The sequence below is a fragment of the Petaurus breviceps genome, unplaced genomic scaffold, assembly GCF_028583685.1.
Source record: "Petaurus breviceps papuanus isolate PSGF00001 unplaced genomic scaffold, PetGlider_PUasm1.0 470, whole genome shotgun sequence".
Taxonomy (NCBI): Eukaryota; Metazoa; Chordata; class Mammalia; order Diprotodontia; family Petauridae; genus Petaurus; species Petaurus breviceps.
In genome coordinates, this window is record NW_027186350.1 from 5,369,632 (window position 1) to 5,392,835 (window position 23,204).

Consider the following 23,204-nt stretch of genomic DNA (forward strand, 5'->3'; position numbering starts at 1 on the left):
AGCAATGAAATCATGGGCCCTGTCCTTATCCCTGTTCTATATAAAAATTAAACAAAATAAAGGAATTTAAAAATGATGAAAAAAGATCAAACAATATTTGGTCCTATAAAATCCTATCTATAGGATAAAATATAAAATCCTATTTATATCCTATAAAATCAATAGGAAACTGCTGGTGTTTATTGAATAGGTAAATGAAATGGTCAGATCTGCCCTTTACAAAAATTACTTTGTTAGCACAGTGGAGGATGGATTGGAGTGAGAGTGGGGGGGGGGATTAAGGTAGGGAGATTGACTAAACTGATATTTGTGATAGCCAAGATGAGAGACGACGATGACATGAACTAGGGCAGTAATTATGTAAGTAGAAAAAAGAAAATAAATGTGAGATTTTGTGGAGAAAGAAATGACAAGATTTGGCAACTTATTCCACATAGGTAAGTGAAAGTTAAGAGTCAAGGGAGGCATCAAAACAAATATAGGTGACAGGGAGAATAGTGATGCCCGTCACAGAAATAGGGGCATTTTGTAGAGGAGTGTGTTTGGGAGAAAAGAAAATGTAATAAGAAGAGTGCTACAACTCAGAAGCCATCCATGGATTCTCCTCCTGTGAAACTCACTCTGTCCCATCCAAAATGAAAAGAAGGGAAGTGGCATTGTTCTTTACCAATCTGTGCCACAAAGTGAAGTGTTTACCCAGTGGGGGGTGCCTGCTACAGCTGTGGGATTATCTGAGAGACAGGAGTGGGTTTACTGGGGAGGGGAGAACTTTTACAATTGCATCTACACAGTTATCAATACTGTGCGTGTCTGGGTGGTCATTAGGTTATTTGGACAACTGTTATTCAAGGGGCAAATGAATACCTTATGTTGGTTGGGAGGGAAATTTGCATAGAGGATAAAGGAGGAAAAAGGGTATTGGGCCAGTAGGATAAGTATGGTTGGGTTAGAGACAAGTCCCAAGAATGACGATCATGCAAACTGGACATTCCATCCATCTTCCTACCTTGCAGTTGGCTGATCAAACACCCTTTGGTGGCACAGTGAATAGAACACCGGCCCTGCAGTCAGGAGAACCTGAGCTCAAATCAAGCCTTAGATGCTTAACTGTACTAGCTGTGTGACCTTGGGCAAGTCACTTAACCCAAATTGCCCTACCTTACCCCTCCAAAAAGATAAAAGCAAAACAACAACAAAAAAGCATCTCTTGGGGTCAGGCTATAAAACCCTTGGAATCAAACCATGGCTCCTCACTTTGGATAACACTTCTCTAGAGGTTTATAGTTCAATTATGAACTTCATTTTGCACCAGAAGGAGATACTTATTAACCACTCAGATATGTGGAAACATATTTCCTTTGTATATATTTTGTAGTTATTTATCTGGATATATGTTCTTCCCTACTCCCAACCCCATTATATAGTAAAGGAACTTTGGCAGGGCTGGGGAGGGAGACAGGTGCACAGAAACTTTCATTTTTTTATTTTGTATTCTGAGTGCCCAGTACAGTGCTTTGTACCTAGTAAGTGCTTAATAAATGCTCTTTGAATTAAATTGATCTAACCACCATTACCTGTCATGGGAGGATGAAGACGCAATCATAGGCACATTGCAATCTTCCCTTCCCTTATTTCTTTTTTTTTTTTAATTTTTTTTTTTAAAGCAATCGGGGTTAAGTAACTTGCTCAAGGTTACGTGGCCAGTTATTTCTGGGTGTGGTGCTGAGTTTCTGAGCCCCAGATTTGATCCAGGTCATCCCGACACTGGAACCGGTGCTCTTACTCGCTGAGCCACCTGGCCACCCCTAAGCAATTGGGGTTAAGTAACTTGCTCAAGGTTACACAGCCAGGTGTTTCTGGGTGGGTGCTAAGTGTCTGAGCCTGGGATTCGATCTCCAGGTCTTCTCAACACTGGAGCCGGTGCTCTTATTCGCTGTGCTACCTGGCCGTCCCCCCTTCCCTTATTTCTATACTCTCTAGAAATTTACTGGCATTTACAGGAACTTTTCAGTGCTCAATGTAGTTACAAGATCCATTTCAGTCAACCAATAAACATTTATTGAACACCTATTATTTGCCAATCACTGTGTAAACCACTAGTTATACAGATATAAAAAAGTTAGTCCCTACCCTCAAGGAGTTTACAATTTAACTGGAGAATACAATTCATAAAAATGTTACTGAAAGTGTGTGTGTGTGTGTGTGTGTGTGTGTGTGTGTGTGTGTGTGGCAGAGGTACTTAGTGGCATGGAGGCATGACAGAGTCCAGTACAAAGGAGTTCAGCTGAGTGTGAAATGAAGAGCCAACTTGCCAAGGAACCCTCTCCAGGGAGGGGTTCTTTGCTCTGGGCTCCAGCCCTCCTGCCAGAGGGGCAGAGGGTATTGATGAGGTTTGAGTACAAAGGTTGATGCAATCTCACAGGGTGATGAGTTTGCTGATGATGATGTTCCTGAGGGCATAAGGGAGTGCAGTCCAAAGAGTGCAGTTGAATGAATAAATATTTCCAATATTCTCCTAAGTACCCCCCTTAGAAAGAACCCTGAAAATATTAAAGGGGCTTCATATATTCCTAATACCTACTTACATCATTACCATAGTCAATTAGGAGACTCCATTCAGTGATATCTTTTATCTGACTAGTTTTCCCCCAAAAAAGAGACATACCAAGCAAAATATGATTTCAAGGGTGCTAGTGTGGGATTTCTTTCCCTCAAAATCACCTGTCATGCAATGGTTTCCCAATGGCAAAATTTCTTTTAACTTAAGTCAAGCTAGAGTTTAAACCCCTATAAAAATTCACATACCCTACAAGGAGAAGCTTTATGTCATTCATTCCCAAATAATGGTTTATCAAATCACAGAATCTCTGAGTTGGGTGGAGGTGGTGCACATCCCACTCCCTCCCAAAACAGCTCATTCTAATTATGAATAGTTATAATTGTTAGGAAAATTCTCCTTACATTAAGCTGAAATCTGCTTCTCTGTGGTGCTCTCATTGCTCCTAGTCCTACTTTTTGGGGTCCAGCAGAACAAATATAATCCCTTTCTCACATGTAAACCTTTCAAATACTCAAAGACAGCTATCATGTCTCCATGTAAACCTCTTCTAAGGGCTGAACATTCTCAGTTCCTGTAACTGATTCTTATATGATGCAGAATTCAATTGGTCTCCTCTGGACATGTTTCAATGCCTTTTCTGAAGTGTCAAGTCCAGAGTTGATCATAGTCATCCAGTTATAGTCTGACCAATGTAGAGTTAAATAAAGTTATTCTCTCCTTTGTTCTGAACAATACATCTCTCAATTTAGCCTAAATTTGTGTTGGCCTTTTGACATCAAAATGCTACTGTTGGATCAGGGTTATTAAAAAAGTGGATGAAGGAAACTGCATATAGGCTCAGGGCTTCAGCAGAGCATTTGACCAAATCTTTCAGTGTTCCCTTTGTGGACAAGATGCTGAAGTATGAGCTAAATACATTGAAATGAATTTGGGCTTGCCTTAATAGAGCCTGTAGTCTATTAAAAGTAGAATTAATATAAACTAGACACGAGTGTCTCCTTTATCATTTTAATAAGGAAAAAACATGGGCAACTAGGTGGTGAAGTGGATAGAACACATAGCCTGGAGTTGAGAAGACCTGAATTCAAATCCTGCTTCAGACACTTGGTAGCTATGTGACCCTGGGCAAGTCACTTAACCCATTTTGCTTCAGTTTCCTTATCTGTAAATGAACTGGAAAAGGAAATGCAATCCACTCCAGTATCTTTGCCAAGAAAATCCCACAAAGAGTCACAAAGATTTGAACATGATTGAAACAATTGAACAATAACAATTTAATTAAAGAAGCAAATTGAGAAGTTACCTTACACAGAATTGTTGCACAAATCATTTTGTTTTTCTCTTGTTGCTTTTTGTATGATAGATATCAATTGTATTTGTCTTTGTATGGATTTTATACTTATGTTCTTATGTCTTATTACTACAAGCTATATAATTATTTGGAAAGAAACTGTCAAACAAAAAAGGTAATGTGGTATGATCTGTTCTTGACGAAGCTAATAGTTCCATGGAGCAAATTCCTTTCAGCATTTACTTTTTAGTTTCCTGAATGATCACATATCATCCCTTTAGCAAGATGCTGTGGAATCTTGCCAGAAATCAAAGCCTCCTCTGTCTTTCATCTAAAGCGTCTATCTCTTCCCTCTTCATTGTAGTGCCCCACTGAGGCTGCTCCTCCTCCACACCACCACCAACTCACACTAGTAGGTTGTGTCCCTTAGAGCAGTGGTATCAAACTCAGACAGAAATGGTAGCTATACCATATGTAAGGATCATGAAGGGCCACATATTGAGAAAACCACAAATGACCATTGCCTATGACTTATATTTCCTAGTTATCTTTTAATCTACTTCAGGTTGCCCTCAGAAGATCCTAGAGTTTGTCACCTCTGTCCTGGAGATTTTCCTAGGTTAGAAAATATTCTATAGTTCCCCACTCATAAAAGTATAACTCCTTAGTCCTCACCAATGAAATTATCTTTACTGTAGACCTCCAAAAGCCACACGTGCTCAAAACAAAAACAATTACCAAAATGGCATGGCATAAGCAGCAGTAACAGAATATTTTCCCCTATAAACCAGGACTGCATTCTGCCACAAATAGGCACATTATCAGTGGGAAGAGTTGGCAGACACATTAAGTTCCTAAGTGGAGAGACACACAAGTAGGGAATGTATGTGGCCAAGGCAATTCTCTCCTCTGGTACTCCACCACCCTGGATGGCTTTTCTCCTCTTGTGCATTTATATCTTCAGGCTTATCTCTGTGGGCAGAGTGTTTCTATTGGGCAGTTCCTTCAGTTGGACTCCCCATCTTTAATTCAACTACAGATTGCTGGTGTAACTCTGTTTCTTTCTGTGTGTCTCTGTGTCTATCTGTCTCTTTCCCCTTTCCTCTCCTTCAAGCTAGACCCTCTGGACCTGTTCTCTGCTGGCTGATATATCTCCTCCTGGGCAAGTTGCTCACCGTTGTTGCTAAGGGAAGGATGGGAGGAAAAAGGAAAAATCTGAGCTCTGAAAAAGACCAAAAAGATGAAGAGTGACTATCTCAATATCACGTTCTTTCTCCATAGGTGGCTTTCTTCTTGGCTGTCTGACTGCCAAAGATGATCCCCTTCACTTAAGACTTAAGGAGAGTGTCAAATACAGAGCTGGATATTTTTTAAAGGGCATCAGAGTAGTTGATCTTTTAGCTGGTCCTATAATCCCATCAAATTTGATTAACTTCACACCTCTGAAAAGAGCAAAGACATGTAAACCTTTTTACACTGCCTTTATAAGGAGTATGTTGCTGCCAGTTTGGTATACTTTATTATTTTCAAATAAGTCACTTACGGTGTGAATTCCTTGAGGTTTTATGGGATTTATCAATTTCATCAACTGAATTAGGACTCAAATTGATCAGGCTTTCCTTAAACAACAACTCTCTCCCCACACACAATGTTTTGAAAATTAGGGCATTGACTCTCTTTAGTCTTTCCTCCTTTCTCCCATTCTCCATGATTTTTCTTTCTTTTTAAAAAATTTTGTTTTAATTTTAATTTATGAGATAAACAAGCATTTCCATAACATAGTGTAATAAAAAGATTGCACATAAAACTGCATATCTATTATGTATAATTTGCTATTCCAGTTGAATACATGATATGTGCATAACACAGCTAATAAGTGTCTCAAGCCAGATTTGAACTCAGGAAGATGAATCTTCCTGACTCTAAGCCTGGCACTCTATCCACTGTACCACCTAGCCGACCCCAAAATAATCATACCTAACTTTATAAAAAGATCATTTTTTTGTTGCCTGTAGTATTAATTGTCATGCTCAGCTTACTTTGAGCTTTGGGTCTATTGACATTATTCGTATAGGAACCTGACCCTCATTATTCATTCACATTATCTGCCCTCATTCCCACCTGCTATGTTTATCATTTAAATACTATTGCTGAATATATGTTGGACCCTAAGCACACACATAAGATTTTAAAGCAGCTTTTCACTTTTCTTCTTCATCAAAATTGTTGATGTTCATCTTTAGAGTTTCATTCTCGTGTTTTCTATTCCCTGGAGCCCAGCAGTAGAGAAATCTGATTTTTAAAACCACCATACCCTTTCTGTGAACCCCTTTGAGTTTTACCTTAGTACTCAGAGATGTCTTTGAAATATACTCTTCCAGAATCCCAGTCTGTGTCAGACGATACCTGACTTTTCCTCTCTTGCTTCATAAAAGACCCAAATGAAATGGACCCTTCTTTGCAAGGTTTTCATTGTGTATGTGTGTCGAAAACCAAACCTCTTTACTGGTCAGAATTAGAGCCAGAATAGCAGCAGCACTTGATGCTTCCTCCATCTACTGAAGAACGAAATAATTAAGTCAAGGTAGGAATTTGTCAGGTGCTGTTTTTGACTGTGTGCAAGCTACCACAGACATCCAGGTACCACAGTTTCTTTCCTGAGAGCAGATATAAACAGAGAATAGCCTAACTCTGATTCAAAATGTCCTTCCCATCCCCATTTCAATGTGTTTTCAAGATGTTTCAAAGGAAAAAGGGTATAGTCCCTTTTCAGAGGTCATCTTGTAGAAACTGAAGTTGGATAGAGCTCTGGACATGGAGTCAGTAAGACCAGAGTTCCAATATGGCCTCAGATATCCATTAGGTATGTGACCCTGAGGAAGGGACTTAACCTCAGTTTCTTCATCTGTAAAACATGGATAAGGGGCGGCTAGGTGGCACAGTGAATAGAACACCGGTCCTGGAGTCCAGAGAACCTGAGTTAAAATCCGGCCTCAGATATTTAACACTTACTAGCCATATGACCTTGGGCAAGTCACTTAACCCCTATTGCCCTACCCTCCCCCCTCCAAAAAAAAGCAAAAAAATAAAATAAAATAGTTAAAAAAACATGGATAATAATAACACTTACTTCTCATGTTTGTCACAAATATAAAGTGAGAAAATATTTGTAAAGTACCTTGCAAACATTAAAGAACTATGTAAGTGCTAGCTATCATCACCACCATTATTAGCCAAGCTTAGGGGAGAAAAAGTCCTCAAAATACAAATTAATTGATCAGGAACTAGGGGAACTTTAGGAGTTCTATGGAGTGAGTGAGCTCCATCACCAGTTAGGAAAGTGCATGGTGTGTTCCTGGTACTTCTTACTTTGCTAAACATTGCTTCCTATAAGTGTTCTTTACATCATGAACTTTCTTGGAAACCAAATGGAATTCACTCATGTAACTTGGTTTTCCTCCATCATTTTCTATTTTTGATGTGGAAGTGGAAAAGATGCAAGGATCATAGTTGAAAGAAATATATTTCAAGGCCTTCCATGAGATTAACAAATGCAGTTCTCTTTTATAGTGAAGAGAGGGATTGGTTAGTGAGACCTGATGACAGATTACTAACAAGAAAGAGCTATGCCATCAAGACTCAATTATAGACAGCAGCAGCTAAGTGGCACCCTGAGGATTGTCAGCACTTGAAGCAGCCAGTGAAAGGATGAATATGTTAGCTGGGACTGAAAAATTTGCAACACTAAAGCTTCTATGAAGTCCCAAAGCTAGAGCTGATAGCCGAGAGCAGTGTGCATCCTTGGAAGGTTTCTGACTATGATTCAAGGTGAGTTTACTATTTAGCTCCAGGAAACAAAATAGAGGTGAAATCCATCAATGATAAAAAACAATTGCAGTTTAGTCAAAAAGGAACCTACTGAGGTATTATTTCTTTAAATGTTGCTCCCTTTCTCACATTCTTTATTGTCTTCCTTCTCTTTGTTTTTCTCTTCCTCTCTCTTCTTTTTCTCCTTCTCCTTTTTTTTTCCCCTTTTCCTCCTATTCCTTCAATACCTCAAGGGATGTAATCAATGGAAGGTCTTCTATATATTGTGCTGATCACAATATATACATCTCTTTTGAATTCTTGTCCACTGAATATGCTGAAGAATTTCTTCCAAGTCTATTGACATCATGTGAGAAAGAACTTGGTGTGGTGGATGAAGCTCTGGTCCTTTCAGTCATGTGCAACTCTTCATGACCCTATTTTTTAAAATCTAGTTTTCAACATTTATTTTTGTAAGATTTTGAGTTCCAAATTTTTCTCCTTCCTTTCACAAGACAGCAAGCAATCTGTTATAGATTATACATGTAAATCATGTTAAACATATTTCCACATTAAAGATGTTGTGAAAGGAGAATCAGAACAAAAAGGGAAAACAAAGAGAAAGAAAAAAAAAACAAAAGAAAAATGAAAATAGTATACTCTGACCTGCATTCAGACTCCATAGTTCTTTCTCTGGATGCAGATAGCATTTTCCATTATGAATCTTTTGGATTTGTCTTGGATCATTGTATTGCTGAGAAGAGATAAGTCTATCATAGTTGATTACCACACAATGTTGCTGTTATTGTGTACAATGTTCTCCCGCCTCTGTTCACTTTATTCACCATCTGTTTATGTAAGTTTTTCCAGGTTTTTCTGAAATCTGCCTGCTCCTCATTTCTTATCACACAATGGTATTCCATTACATTCATATAATGTACCACAACTTGTTCAGTCATTCCCCAATTGATGGACATCCCCTCAATTTCAATTTTTTGCCCACACAAAAAGAGCTACTATAAATGTTTTTGTACATGTGGATTCCTTTCCTCTTTTTATGATCTCTTTGGGATACAGACTTAGAAGTGATATTTCTGAGTCAGAGGGTATGCACAGTTTTATAGGCCTTTGGGCATAGTTCTAAATTGTTATCCAGAATGGTTGGATCAGTTTACAATTCCAGCAACAATGCATTATTATTCTAATTTCCCCACATCTTCTCCAAAGTTTATCATTTTCCTTTTGTCATGTTAGCCAATCTGATAGGTGTGAGGTGGTATTCCAGAGCTGTTTTAATTTGCATTTAATTTGCATAAGTCAATAATGATTTACAGCACTTTTTCATATGATTATATGAAATTATATTTTTAATTTCTTCATCTTAAAACTGCCTGTTTATATCCTTTATAATTTGGGGAATGACTGGTATTCTTATAAATTTGATGCAATTTTCTTTATATTTGAGAGGTAAGGCCTTTGTCAAAAATATTGCCTATAAAAATTGTTTCCAGCTTTCTGATTTCCTTCTAATTTTGGTTGCAGTGATTTTGTTTGCACAAAATTTTTTTCTTCATTTTTAATTTTTTAAAGTTTAATAGTATTTTATTTTTTCTCCAGTTACATGTCAAGAAAATTTTTAGCTTTCATTTTTATAAGATTTTGAGTTCCAAGTTTTTCTCCCTCCCTTCCTATGTCTTCTCCCCTCTTCTGAAAATGGTATGCAGTTTGATGTAATTTATACATGTGCTACCATGTAAAAAATATTTCCATATTAGTCACAGTTGTGAAAGAAAAAAAACAGATCAAAAGGAAAAAACCCACAAGAAAGAATAAAGTAGAAAAAAAAGATGTTTTGATTTGCATTCAGAAACTATCAGGTCTTTATCTGCATATGGATAGTATTTGCCTTCATGAGTCCTTTGCATTTGTTTTGGATAATTGTGTTACTAAGAAAGAGCTTAGTTATTCATAGTTGAACATGACACAATGTTGCTGATACTGTGCACAATGTTTTCTTGATTCTGCTCATTTTTACTTTGCATCACTATGTACAAGTCTTTCTAGGATTTTCTGAAAACTGCTTGTTTGTCTTTTTGTATTGCACAATAGTATTCCATTATATTTACATAACACAAATTGTTCAGTCATTCTCCAATTCATGGGCATTCCCTCAATTTCCAATTCTTTGTTACCACAAAAAGAGTTGCTATAAATATTTTTGTATATGTAGGTCTCTTCCCCTTTTTTATGATCTCATTGGGATACTGACCTAAGTAGTGGTATTGCTGGGTCAAAGAGTATGCAATATTTAGTTGCCCTTTGGTCATAGTTCTAAAGTGCTCTCCACAAGGGTTGAATCAGTTCACAACTTTGTTAACAATGTGCATCAGTGTCCCAGTTTTTTCATATCATCTCCACATTTATCATTTTCCTTTTTTGGGTCATATTTGCTCAACTGATAGGTGTAAGGTGGTGTATCAGAGTAGTTTTAATTTGCATTTCTCTAATCAAAAGTGATTTAGAGCACTTCTTCATATGCCTACAGATAGCTTTGATTTCTAAATCTGAAAATTGCCTGTTTATATCTTTTGACCATTTATCAATTGGGGAGTGTGATAGTAATGGCAATTAAAGATTCCCCTGTATTGGCTTGGTTTTCAAATTGATTGTATTAAAACCCAGAGTTTGTTAATCCCACCTGTGGGATGGGCTTGTTGATGTGAAAAGAAAGTCCTGAAGTGGGAGGAGCTGGTGATGTAGATTTGGAGAGACAAGAGAGAGGCGGAAGTTCTTTTTGGGAAGCAGCACCTCGTGGAGAGGAGAGACTAAGAGATTGCTGGTGGCCGCTTTGAATTGCCCTGGACTTTTGAGACCTGCCCCCTGAGCTGCCAAGGACTGAGGAGACATGGCTGTTTTGCTGGTACTTTGTCTGTCTGTTTTGATGTTATTTTGCCAGATTTGTCCACTGGTGAAAGACTGTCCTGTTGAAGAAGTCCCGGAACCTGGCATTTGGTTAAGAAGGCCTGAGACTGTCCTGCAGACAGAGAGTGAATACTGTCCACTGGTGAGGGACAGTACTGAGAGTGAATACTGTCCACTGGTGAGGGACAGTACTGTTGTTGCAGGGGTCTGGAGACTGTCCGGCAGACAGAATGAATACTGTCCACTGGTGAAGGACAGTGCTGTTGTTGCAGGGGTCTGGGAGCCTTTCTGTTGGTTCAGAAGCCCTGAAGAAGGATTTTCTTGTTGTATGTTTACAGAAATCCTGGGAGAGGGCTTTGCTAATGTGTTCAGGGGTTCTAGGACTGTTCTACAGACAGAGGATAAATTCATGAAGGGACTGGCAATGTATCTTATGGCCTTGCTAAGCCTTGTCTCTCCAGGAACTAAGATTGCTGAGAACTTGCCTCGTGTCAAGATGAAGAAAAGACCTCCATTTGGGTATTAAGTGCTGTGTTTAAACTTGATGTAACTCTGGGGTAGATTCAATTGTGATCCAGGGGTGGGGAACTTTTGACCTTTTTGTGTTCTATGGTTGAGCAAATGAATGTATTTTACTTATGTTTGGAAACTAATCTCCATTTGAGAAGAGGGGCTTTGTGGTGGACTTAATTAAGGTATAGCCTAGGGGTGGAGAAGTATTTGGAACAGAGACTTTGTAATTGATTGAATGATTGGAAAGTCCTGGGGTGGGGTAGGCCTTGGAGATGATTTAATCACACTTAGTAAATGCTGTATTTTGAATGATGTCATGTTTTGATCTTCTCTGTTCTGGGTTTGTTACTGAATAAAATAGAGAGCACCTATGCTGGTATTTTGAACCTGGGAAGTTGCCTTTGCTTGGTATTACATTACAGGGAGTGGCTTGTATTCTTATAAATTTTACTTAGGCCCTTATATATTTGAGAAATAAGCTTTCTGTTCCCCTCTAATATTGGTTGCATTTGGTATTGTTTGTCCAAAAGCTTTTCATTTTAACATAATCAAATTGTTTATTTTATATTTTGTAATATTCTCTATTTCTTGTTTGGTAATGAATTCTTTCCCTCCCTATAGATCTGACAGGTCAACTATTCCTTGCTTTTTAAATTTGCTTATAGTGTCACCCTTTATGTTTAAATTATGCACCCATTTTCACCTTACCTTGGTATATGGTGTGAGATGTTGGTGTATTCCTTGTTTGTGTCATTGTTTTCTAGGTTTTCCAGCAGTTTTTATCAAATGGTGAGTACTTATTCCCAAAGTTGGTGTCTTTGGGTTTATCAAACACTACTTACTATGGTCATTGACTTGTCTTGTGTACCTAATCTATTCCACTGATCCACCACTCTATTTCCTAGCCAGTACCAGATAGTTTTCACTACTGTTTTATAATAGAGTTTGAGATCTGGTATTGCTAGGTCCCTTCCTTTTATTTTTTTTCCCATTAATCCCTTTGCTATTCTTGACATTTTATTCTTCCAGATGAATTTAGTTGTTATTTTTTCTTGCTCTATAAAATATTTTTTGGTAGTTTTGTTGGTATGGAACAGAATAAGTAAATTAGTTTAGACAAATTGTCATTTTTTTATATTGGTTTGGACTAGCCATGAGCAATTGATATTTTTCTAGTTGTTTACTTCTGACTTTATTTGTATGAAGTGTTCTGTAATTGCATTCATAATAGTTAATTGCATTCATAATAGTTACAGCATTTGTTTTGGAAGGTAGACTCCTTAGTGTTTTATATTGTTTATAGTTATTTTACATGGAATTTCTCTTTCTGTCTCTTGCTGCTGGTCTTTATTGGTCATATAAAGAAATACTGATGATTTATATGGGTTTATCTTACATTCTGCACCTTCGCTAAAGTTATTAATTATTTCAAGTAATTTTGTAGCTGATGCTCTAGGGTTCTCTAAGTATACCATCATATCTTCTGTAAAGAGGGATAGATTTGTTTCCTCATTTCTTATTCTAATTCCTTTAATTTCTTTTTCTTAGATTATTGCTATAGCTAACAATCCTAGTATTATATTGAGTAATAGTGGTGACAATGGGCATCTTCCTTCATGCCTGATCTTACTAGGAGGGCTTCTGGCTTATCCTTATTATATAACTGATGGTTTTAGATAGATATTACTTATCAATTTAAGCAATACTCCCTTTACTCCTATGATCTCTAGTGTTTTTTTAATAGGAATGGATGATGTATTTTGTCAAAAGATTTTCAGCATCTATTGAGATAATCATATGATTTCTGTCGGAGATTTTTTTTATTGATATGGTCAATTATTATGACAATTTTCCTAATATTGAACCAACCCTGCATTTCTGGTATACATCCCACCTGGTCATAGTGTATAATCCTTGTGATATATTGATGTAATTGTGTTGCTAATAGTTTGTAAAATTTGTTTCCATTTAGAAAAATTGGTCTATGATTTTCTGTCTCTGTTTTAGCTCCTCCTGGTTTATGTATCAGTACCATATTTGTGTCATAAAAGGAGTTTGGTAGGGCTCCTTCTTTGCCTATTTTTTCCCCAAATAACTTATATAGTCTTGGAATTAATTGTTCTTTACATTTTTGGTAAAATTCACTCATGAACCCATCTGGCCCTGTGCATTTTTTCTGAGGGCTTGTTAATGGCTTGTTAAATGTATTTTTCTAAGATGGAGTCATTTAGGCATTTAATTTCCTGTTTTATTAATCTAGGTAATTTAAATTTTCACACATATTCATTGATTTTGCTCAGATTGTCAGATTTATGTGCATATAACTGGGCAAAACATTTCTTCATGATTGCTTTAATTTATCATTGGTGGTGATTTTAGCATATTCATTTTTGATATTGGATATTTGGTTTCCTTCTTCTTTTAAATTAAATTAGCCAATGGCTTATCTATTTTTTCCCCTTAAAATCAGCTCCTAGTTTTATTTATTAACTCAATAGGATTTTTTTTGAAACTTTCAATATTATTACTCTCATCTTTGATTTTCAGGATTTCCAATTTGGTGTTCAATTGTTGATTTTTAATTTGTTCTTTTTCAAGTATTTTTTTTAGTTGCATGCCCAATTCATTGTTCTTTTCTTTTTCCACTTTGTTGATGTAAGTATTTAGAGAAATAAGTTTTCCCTTAAGTACTGCTTTGGCTGCTTTACATACATTTTGGTAGATTTTCTCATTGTTGTCATTCTCTTTAATGAAATGATTGTTCATTCTTTAACCCACTTTTTCTTTAGGATTAAATTATTTAGTTTCCAAATAATTTTTAATCTATATTTCAATTGCCCTTTGTAAAATGTATTTTTTACCACATTATAATCTTATAAGAATGTATTTATTATTTCTGCCTTTTTACATTTTATTTTGAAATTTTTATGTTCTATTACATGGTCACTTTTTGTGTAGATGACATGTACTATTGAGAAAAATGTATATTCTTTTCTGTTCCCATTCAGTTTTCTCCAGTGGTCTGTCATATTGAACTTTTCTAATATTCTATTTACCTCTTTAGTTTCTTTCTTGTTTATTTTTTGGTTGATTGTATAGAGTTCTGAGAGAGGACAGTTGAGCTTCTCCACTAGTATTATTTTGCTGTCTATTTCATCCTGGAGCTCACTTAACTTCTACTTTAAGAATTTGGATGCCACACCACTTGCTGCATATATGTTTTGTATTGATATTGCTATGTAATTTCCTTCCTTATCTCTATTAATTAGGTCTATTATTGATTTTACTATGTCTGAAATCAGTATTGCTACCCCTGCTTTTTCTTTTAAACTTCAACAGAATCATAATAGATTCTGCTCCAGCTCCTTAACTTTACTCTGTGTCTCTCTGCTTCAAGAGTTTTTCTTGAAAACAAAATATTGTAGGATCCTGAATTTTGGTCCACTCTGCTATCCACTGCCATTTTTATGGGAAAGTTCATCCCTTCACATTTATGATTACTAACTGTATATATCCCTTCATCCTATTTTCTCACTTGTTTATACTGTTCTCTCTTCTTCCACTTTGTACCATTTCATCAGTATTTTGCTTCTGACCTCAATCTCAGTCTCAGTTTGCTTCTGTCTCCATCAATCTACCTTCCCTTCTATTAACCTCCTCCCTTTTCTTTCCCCCTTCGTTTCCTGCTTCCCTGCGGGGCAAGATAAATATCTATATCTACTGAGAGTGTATGTTATTCCCTCTTTGAATCAAATCTCATGAAAGTAAGGTTCAAACAATATTCACTCCCTCCCTTCTTCTCCTCTACTGTAGGTCTCTTCATGTGAGGTTATTTACCCTATTCTGATACCTCCCCCTTTCCTCTTCTCCCAGGACAATCCTTTTTTCACCCCTCAATTTTTTTATATCATCAAATCAAAGATAACTTATGCCCACACCCTCTGTCTATGTATAGTCCTTTTAACAGCCCTAATAGAGATACACTTTTCAAGAGTTACAAGTATCATCTTTCCAGGTAGGGATGTAAACAGTTAACCTTATTGAATAACAGTTTTCCCCCTTCCTGTTTACCTTTTTATGCCTCTCTTGAGTGTTATATTTGAAGATTTAATGTTCTGTTCAGCTCTGGTCTTTTCATCAGGAAAGTTTGAAAATCTTCTATTTCACTGAATGTCCACCTTTTCTCCTGAAAGATTATGCTCAATTTTGCTTGGTAGTTGATTCTTGGTTGCAATGCAAGTTCCTTTGCTTTCTAAAATGTTATATGGCAACCCCTCCTATCCTTTAAAGGAGAATCTGCTAAGTCCTGTGTAATCCTGATTGTGACTCCTTGACATTTGAATTGTTTCTTTCTGACAACTTGCAGCATTTTCTCCTTGACATGATAATTTTGAAATTTGGCTGCAATATTCCTCAGAGTTTTCATTTTGAGATCTCTTTCAGGAGGTGATCAGTGAATTCTTTCAGTTTTTATTTTACTATCTGGTTCTAGGATATCAGGGCAGTTTTCCTTCATAAGTTCTTGAAAGATTCTGTCCAAGGTCTTTTAATTCTGGCTTTCAGATAGATCAATAATTCTTAAATTATCTCTCCTGGATCTATTTTCCAGTTTCCAGTTCAGCTTTTCCAATGTTACATTTTCCAATTTTATATTTTATTCTGTTTTTTTTTCATTCTTTTGACTTTGTTTGGCGGCTTCTTGATGTTTCATAAAGTCATTAGCTTCCACTTGCCCAATTCTAATTTATAAGGAATTATTTTTTTTAGTTAACTTTTGTATCTCCTTTTCCATTTGGTCAATTCTTTTTAAGTAGTTGTTTTTTTTTTTAATGAACTTTCTCCCTTTCCTCAATTTGGCCAATTGTATTTTTCTTTTTTTGTCATTTTTCAAATGCTTTATTCACTTCTGATTTACATTATTCATTTCCACCAGATTTTGAGTTACACATTTTCTCCCCATATTTCCCCTACCCATTTCCCCAAAATAGCAGTCCCACAGGATATACCCTCCTCCAATCTGCTCTCTCCCATATCTTCTCCCATCCCCCCTTCGACTTTTGCAGGAGGGCAGGTGGATCTCTATGCCTCAGTGCCTGTATAACTTATTTCCCAATTTCATGTAAAATAGTATTAATAATAGTATACACACACACATGTGTGTGTATTTTAAACATTTGATTTTAAAACTTTGAATTCCAGATTCATTCCCTTCCTCCCTTGTCACCCACCCTTACTTTGAAGATAAGCAATTCAGTATAGGCTGTACATGTGTAGCTAATGCAAAAGATTACCATAGTAGATATTGTAAAAGACTGACTATATTTCCCTCCCTTCTACCCCTCCTCCCACTTGTTTTATTCTCTATTTTGATCCCATTCCTTTTCAAAAGTGGGTGCTTCCAACTTCCCTCCCCCCAGCCTGCCCTCCCTTCCATCATCTCCCCTCTCATCCCCTTCCCCCTACTCTCCTGTAGGGTGAGATACCCTATTTAGTGTGTATGTCATTCCCTTCCTAAGCCAAATTCAATGAAAATAAGGTTGACTCATTCCCTTTTGCCTTCCAATTCTTCCCCTCCATTGTAACCATTTCCCCTTGCCTCTTCTATATGAGATAGTTTACTCCATTCTGTCTCTCCCCATCTCCTCTCATTATATTCCTCTCTTACCTCTTGATTTCCCCTTTTAAGTATCATCCCTTCCTATTAAATTGGTCCTGTGCCCTCTATCTATGTATACCTGTAAACATATATACACACATTCACATATGTATTCATATGCCCATATACCCTCCGATATAGACACACACATATTTCTATTCCCTTCAACTATTTTCATACTGAGAAAAGTTTCATCAGTTACAAATTCAACTTTGATAAGTTCCTTATGGTTTCTTTTCCCTGTTTAGCTTCTCATGCTTCTCTTGCTTCTTGTATCTGAATGTCAAACTTTCTATTCAACTCTGGTTTTTTCATCAAGAATGCTTGAAAGTGGGGTGGCCAGGTAGCACAGTGAGTAAGAGCACTGGCCTCAGAGTCGGGATGACCTGGGTTTGAATCCTGGCTCAGACACTTAGCACCCACCCAGAAACACTTGGCCGTGTAACCTTGAGCAAGTTACTTAACCCCAATTGCTTTAAAAAAAAAAAAAGAATGCTTGAAAGTCCTCTATTCCACTGAATGACCATATTTTCCCCTGAAACGTGATACTCAGTTTTGCTGGGAAGGTGATTCTTGGTTTTAATCCCAGTTCCTTTGACCTCTGGAATATCATATGCCAAGCCCTTCGATCCCTCACTGTAGAATCTGCCAGATCCTGAATTATCCTGATTGTGTTTCCACAATATTCAAATTGTTTCTTCCTGGCTGCTTGTAATATTCTCTCCTTTATCTGGGAATTTTGAAACCTGGCTATCATATTCCTAGGAGTTTTCTTTATGGGATCTTTTTCAGGGGGTGATTGGTGGATTCTTCCAACCTCTATTTTGCCCTCTGGATCTAAAACATCAGGGCAGTTTTCCTTGAGAATTTCTTGGAGGATGATTTCTAGGTTCTTTCTTTGATCATGGCTTTCAGGTAGTCCAATAATTTTTAAATTATCTCTCCTGGATCTATTTTCCAGGTCAGTGGTTTTTCCCATGAGATATTTCACATTGCCTTCTGTTCTTTCATTTGTTTGGATCTGTTTAACAGCATCTTGATTTCTTATAAAGTCATTAGCTTCCATTTGCTCTAATCTAATTCTGAAGGAATGATTCCCCTCAGTGAGCTTTTGAGATTCTTTTTCCACCTGGCAAATTTGGCTTTTTAAGGCATTCTTCTCCTCATTGCCTTTTTGAGCCTCTTTTGCCATTTGAGTAATTCTGTTTTTTAAGGTGTTATTTTCCTCAGTCAGTCTGTTGATTCTGATTTTGTAATTTTCTTGCATTGTTCTGATTCCTCTTCCCATTTTTTCCTCCATTTCTCTTATCTGCTTCTTAAGGTCCTCTATGGCCTGTAACCAGCTTGTATTTTTCTTGGAAGCTTTTGGTGCAGGAGTTCTGACTTCACTGTCTTCCTCCTGTTCCATGCTTTGCTCCTTTTTGTCACCAAAATAGGAGTCTAATGTTGGAATACTCTGCTTGGTTTGCTTCCTTTGCCGGGTCATGTTGCCACTCAGTCACTTGACCCCTGGGCTTTTTGCCACAGTAGGACTCTGCCACCAGATGGGGAGCTTCATTCCAAATGCTGGGGTTTCCTCAGCTGCCTGAGTTATTACTTGGGTGCCCTCTCTGAGGCCTCCACACACTCTAGCAAGCTGGTTACACACCCTAGGATCTCCACCATAGACAGCAATCCAGATCCAAGCAAGTTAAAGCAAGAGTGATTACCCCTCAGACTGGTCACTTGGTCTCCCTACACTCTGCAGGCCAGAAGGTGAAGCTGCTACATGGCGGTGACTGTGCCATAGCCCTCAGCAACTTCTCATCCCAGGGGCAAAAGCCAACGCACTCCCAACTGCTGGATCCCAAAGTCCACACTCCACTGACCTCTCACTTTGTCCTTAGCATCTATGTGTTGATAATTCTGGATCTCCACAGCTGCTGGTGGTCTGGAGTCCCTCCAGCTGGTGGTTGGTCAGGACTGCCCTGGGGCTAAAACCTCAGCATGTAGCTGGGGTTGGCTCCCAGAGCACTGTGCTAGCCAATTCCTGCTGGCCTGCTGTGCTCTCCTTAGCAGGAGGTTAGCTTCTCTGTGTCATTTTGTGGGTCCTGCAGCTTCAAAGTTTGTTCAGAGTCCCCTTTGACATGGATTAGAGGTGGTGAGAGCCGGAGCCTCACAGAGGTCCTGCTTCTACTCCACCATCTTGACTCCCCCCCCCCCAATAGTATTTTTCAAGGAATTGTTTTCTTCAATTTTTGTCTTTTTCCAAGCTGTTGCATCTCTCTTGCATAACTCTTATTTCTTTCCCCATTTGTCTTTTACTACTCTTGCTTGTTTTTAAAAATCCTTTTTGAACTCTTCCAAGGAAATTTTTTGGGCTTGAGGCCAGTTCACCTTCCTCTTTGAAGCTTTGGATGTAGGCATTTTGATATTGTTTTTCTCTTCTGAGTTTGTGTTTTGATCTTCCCTGTAGTCATAGTATCTTTCTATGGTCAGCACTCTTTTCTATTTTTTGTTTATTTTTCAGCCTATTTCATGACTTAAAGTTGAGCTTTCCTCCTGGGGCACAAGGGGAACTGTCTCAAGCTTCTTGCCCTGGGGACCTGTGGCCTGTTTACTGGATTTCCGTGCTGAGGCCACAGGTGCTGGCAGCTAGCCCACTATGCTGGGGTGGCCCAGCCTAGTTTTGCCTATTTTTCTGGGGTTCCTGGGCTGTTAGCTTGCCTTCTGTGTTGGGGCTAGTGGCCTCACAGCTGGCTTGTTGTGCCATTGTCCCACTGAATCAAGACTGAGGGGCCTTGCTTACTGATCTGTGTTGTGGCTAAGAGCCTCCCACTGACTTGGCAGGACACTGTCTGCACTGGGCTGCACTCCCCTCTTACCTAAGTGAAGACAGACCTTTCATGAAGTCCTTTAAGTTATCTTAAACTGGAAAATTATTTTGCTCCATCTTTTTGTGGGTTCTGTCACTCTAAAATCCATTTAAAGCCTTTATTTAATGTTGTTTCTGAGGGAAATTGGATAAAGCTCAGAAAAATTCCTGTTTTTTTCTCTGCCACCTTGGCTCTGCTCTATTTGGGATTTTCTTGACCAAGATATTGAAGTGGTTTGTCATTTTGTTCTCCAGCTCATTTTACAAATGAAGCAACTGATGTAAACAGAGTTAAGTGACTTGTCTAGGGTCATACTGCTAGGAAGTGTCTGAATTCAGATTTTAACTCAGAAAGATGAGTCTTTCTGAATAGAGACCCAGCACTAGAAAACAGAAAGACCTGGATTCAAATTCCATATCAAATACATACTTGTTGTGTGACACTGGGCAAGTCCACTTATCTTCTTTTTAGCCTGAGGTCCCTCATCTATAAAATGGGGGTAGTAATAGCACGAATATATTAATGCTGTGCAAATTTTAATGTACTAAATAAATATTAGTATTTATTTGTGGCCACACAACATTACCATAGACTGCTAGTGTTTTTTTTCTAAAAAAAAAATTTATTTTTTAAATCTGAGGAGAATCTCTGAAAATTCTGCACAATTCCCCAGTGCAGTTCAGGGGATTGTGGGAGCTCTGCCAAAGTGCATGAAGAATAGTGAGTGAAAATGAACAGATTCTGAACATAGAGTGTCTAGTTCAAGAAACAGTGAAGAGTGTGGGGGGCCAAGTCTAATGGATTCTTGAACTTGTGTCTGAGTTCAGAGACTTGTGACTTGCTCCAAGATCAAGGACTCATTGAGCTGTGTCCGAGTTCAGACTTGTTGACTTTTTCTAATCCAGGAGGGTGCAAAGTCCCCTCTGGACAGGTGTGCCATATCTTTCTCCAAGAAGAATATTTGGCAATCAGTATCAAGAAATATTGTTGTGTCTCCTACAAGGAGTCTGGGCATGCAGGAAACAGCTTTGGTAGTCAAGGCTGTTGCTGATATCTATGTTTAGCTGAGTGCATCCCTGAGAAACTGGTGATTCAAAGCTCACTGTGAAACTTTCCATGCATAAATAAGAAAGATATATAATCAATTATACTACTCCATTAAACTAGCTTTGTTATCCAACTATGCTCACCTCACCGGACTCTTTTGTTTACTGTCTGTCCTACAACATCAGTTGCTGGCAGAAGAGGTCACTAGATCCCAAGGTGGCCTAGTCAGGATCTTTTAGCAATCTCTTTAGAGGTTCCAGGCTCTTTTAGTCAACCTCTTGGTTGGGACATTGCTTCTTGGAGGAGGTGTCTACTGAAAGGATCATCTTGGAAACTGACCAGACTGGCCAGAAAACTGAGACCTTGAGAGCTGTTGCTTAGAAATTGCAGAATGAAGTGAAGGTGAAATTTCAGTGATCCCACAATTCTTCCAGGAGTATTTCCTACCTTTAAGCAGATTTCAATAGTCATTATGGGTCACTGTTTCATATCTTAAATACTTGTCAATGCATCATTCTGAGTATTATTTTTCCAAGCATTTCCTTCTTGGTGGAAAAAAAATAGCTGTCCTATAACTGATACCTATTACGTTGTATATTGATCACTTTTTCTAGAAGAGAATTCATCCCCTTAGGAAAGATCCAAGATGTTAACTATACTTAAATTTTATATGAATCTGTTGCTCTAACCTCCCAAACTGCAAGGTGGGAAATATAATGAACAGAACATACAAAGAGAAATATTAATTTTTCTTTCTTTTTATTCTGAATCCTCTAGGATTGTACCCAGGCTCTGTGAGTCTAGAACTTGTGGGTAGATGGGTGTCTTCTGATCTGCATATAACATATACACATGTATGCATGTATGTGCATATACATGTGGTATGTACAGTATACACCTATATAAAATATGCATGTATTGCTTGACCATATGTACATGCTAAGATAAATTCTAAATATTGATAGAAAATATATTAACTTACAATGTTTTCTTACACTAATAAAATAATTTTATTCTCACTGTTCTCTGTATTCATGATTTTCTCTGTCATTCTTTTCTTCTCAATCTCAATCAACATGTCATTTTCACTATCACACATAGTATTTGAAAGACATTAACTTCTTTTGAAAGTCACAGATTTAGGAGATATTCTTTCTCATGAAGGTAGGAAAACTCCTTAAGTCTACTGAAGTTCTGTGTGATTCCTGGGAGGTCTTTTCTTAAATCATAACTTCTTTTTCTTTGATACTAAAATCACTTGTATAAGCCATACTCAGATTTTGTACAAGTCAGATATGGGGGAATGGGATGAGGTTGGGGAATTTAATCTATATTTGTCCACAAAATCAATAGAACCATAGAACAAACTACTTTACACAGTAGGCAGTAAACTTACAGAACTCATTGGCCCCAAGAGGTCATGCAGGCTGAAAATATAAATAGGGCAGCAAAGGGTTGAGATAAAGTCATGATAGATTTGAAATGGATTATTAAAAGACTCTTGCTAGGGCTGTTTGAAAAATGTACCAGGAAACCTTCGTGCCCCTGTCAGAGACAGAATACTGGGCTGGATGGATCATGAATTGCGGATAATGGATTGGACTCAGCATGGTTTTTCTCATGTTTCTCTTTTCTCATGTGTAGGAAGAGAATTTTAAAACTAACATCCTACTATCACCAGGATGAGCATGCAAACTCAAAGTTCAGCATGCTTCTGTGGGAATCATAATCCCAGCAAGACTTTTCTACTCCTGCTCTTAGACTAAGGATATAACTGGTGGAAATTGCATTAAACTGTATAACACATATTTATGTATGCAATGCATTGTTAAGGAATACATATACAAAAGATAAATAGTTGTGACAAACAGGGTCCCTGTCCTCATAGAATTTCCAGTCTTTTGGGGGATATGTGATGGAATTCTTTCTTGTTCTTCTCTTCTTGTTGAGCCCTTCCTGGGGCTCAAGCCCTGAACAAAAGAGTAGGAATGAGGCAGCTAGCATGTCCAAAAGAAGTGATATAAGATGTGGCCCTTTCACAGGCAGGAAGGTGGAATGACAAATAAGACACGATAAATGTCAGGATGGATGTTGGCTAACCCTATTGGTCAACTTTCTCGTGGTCAAACTTTGATAGCTGAAACTGTGCCCTAAAAGTAGATAGAAGGCAATTAGGTGGAACAGCAGATAGAGGTCCGGACTAATATCATTCCAATATCTTTGCCAAGAAAAGCCCAGATGGGGTCACAAAGAATCACACATGACTGAAATGACTGAACAAAGGTAGACATAGTCTCAAAAAATCAGAGGTGAAAATATACAGCAGCTGGAAGTTAGAGATATAGTCAGAACAGAACTGTAGGCATCGAGCAGGGATATCTTTGCCTGGGATTGAGTAGGAAAAGGTAAGGGGTGGGGCAAGGCATAAGAATTTATATAGTGCCTACTGTGTATCAGGCACTGGCTAACTGCTCTACAAATACAATCTCATTTAATTCTTATAACCGCCCTGTGAGGTAGCTGAGCTAATCCTCATTTTACAGCTCAGGAAAC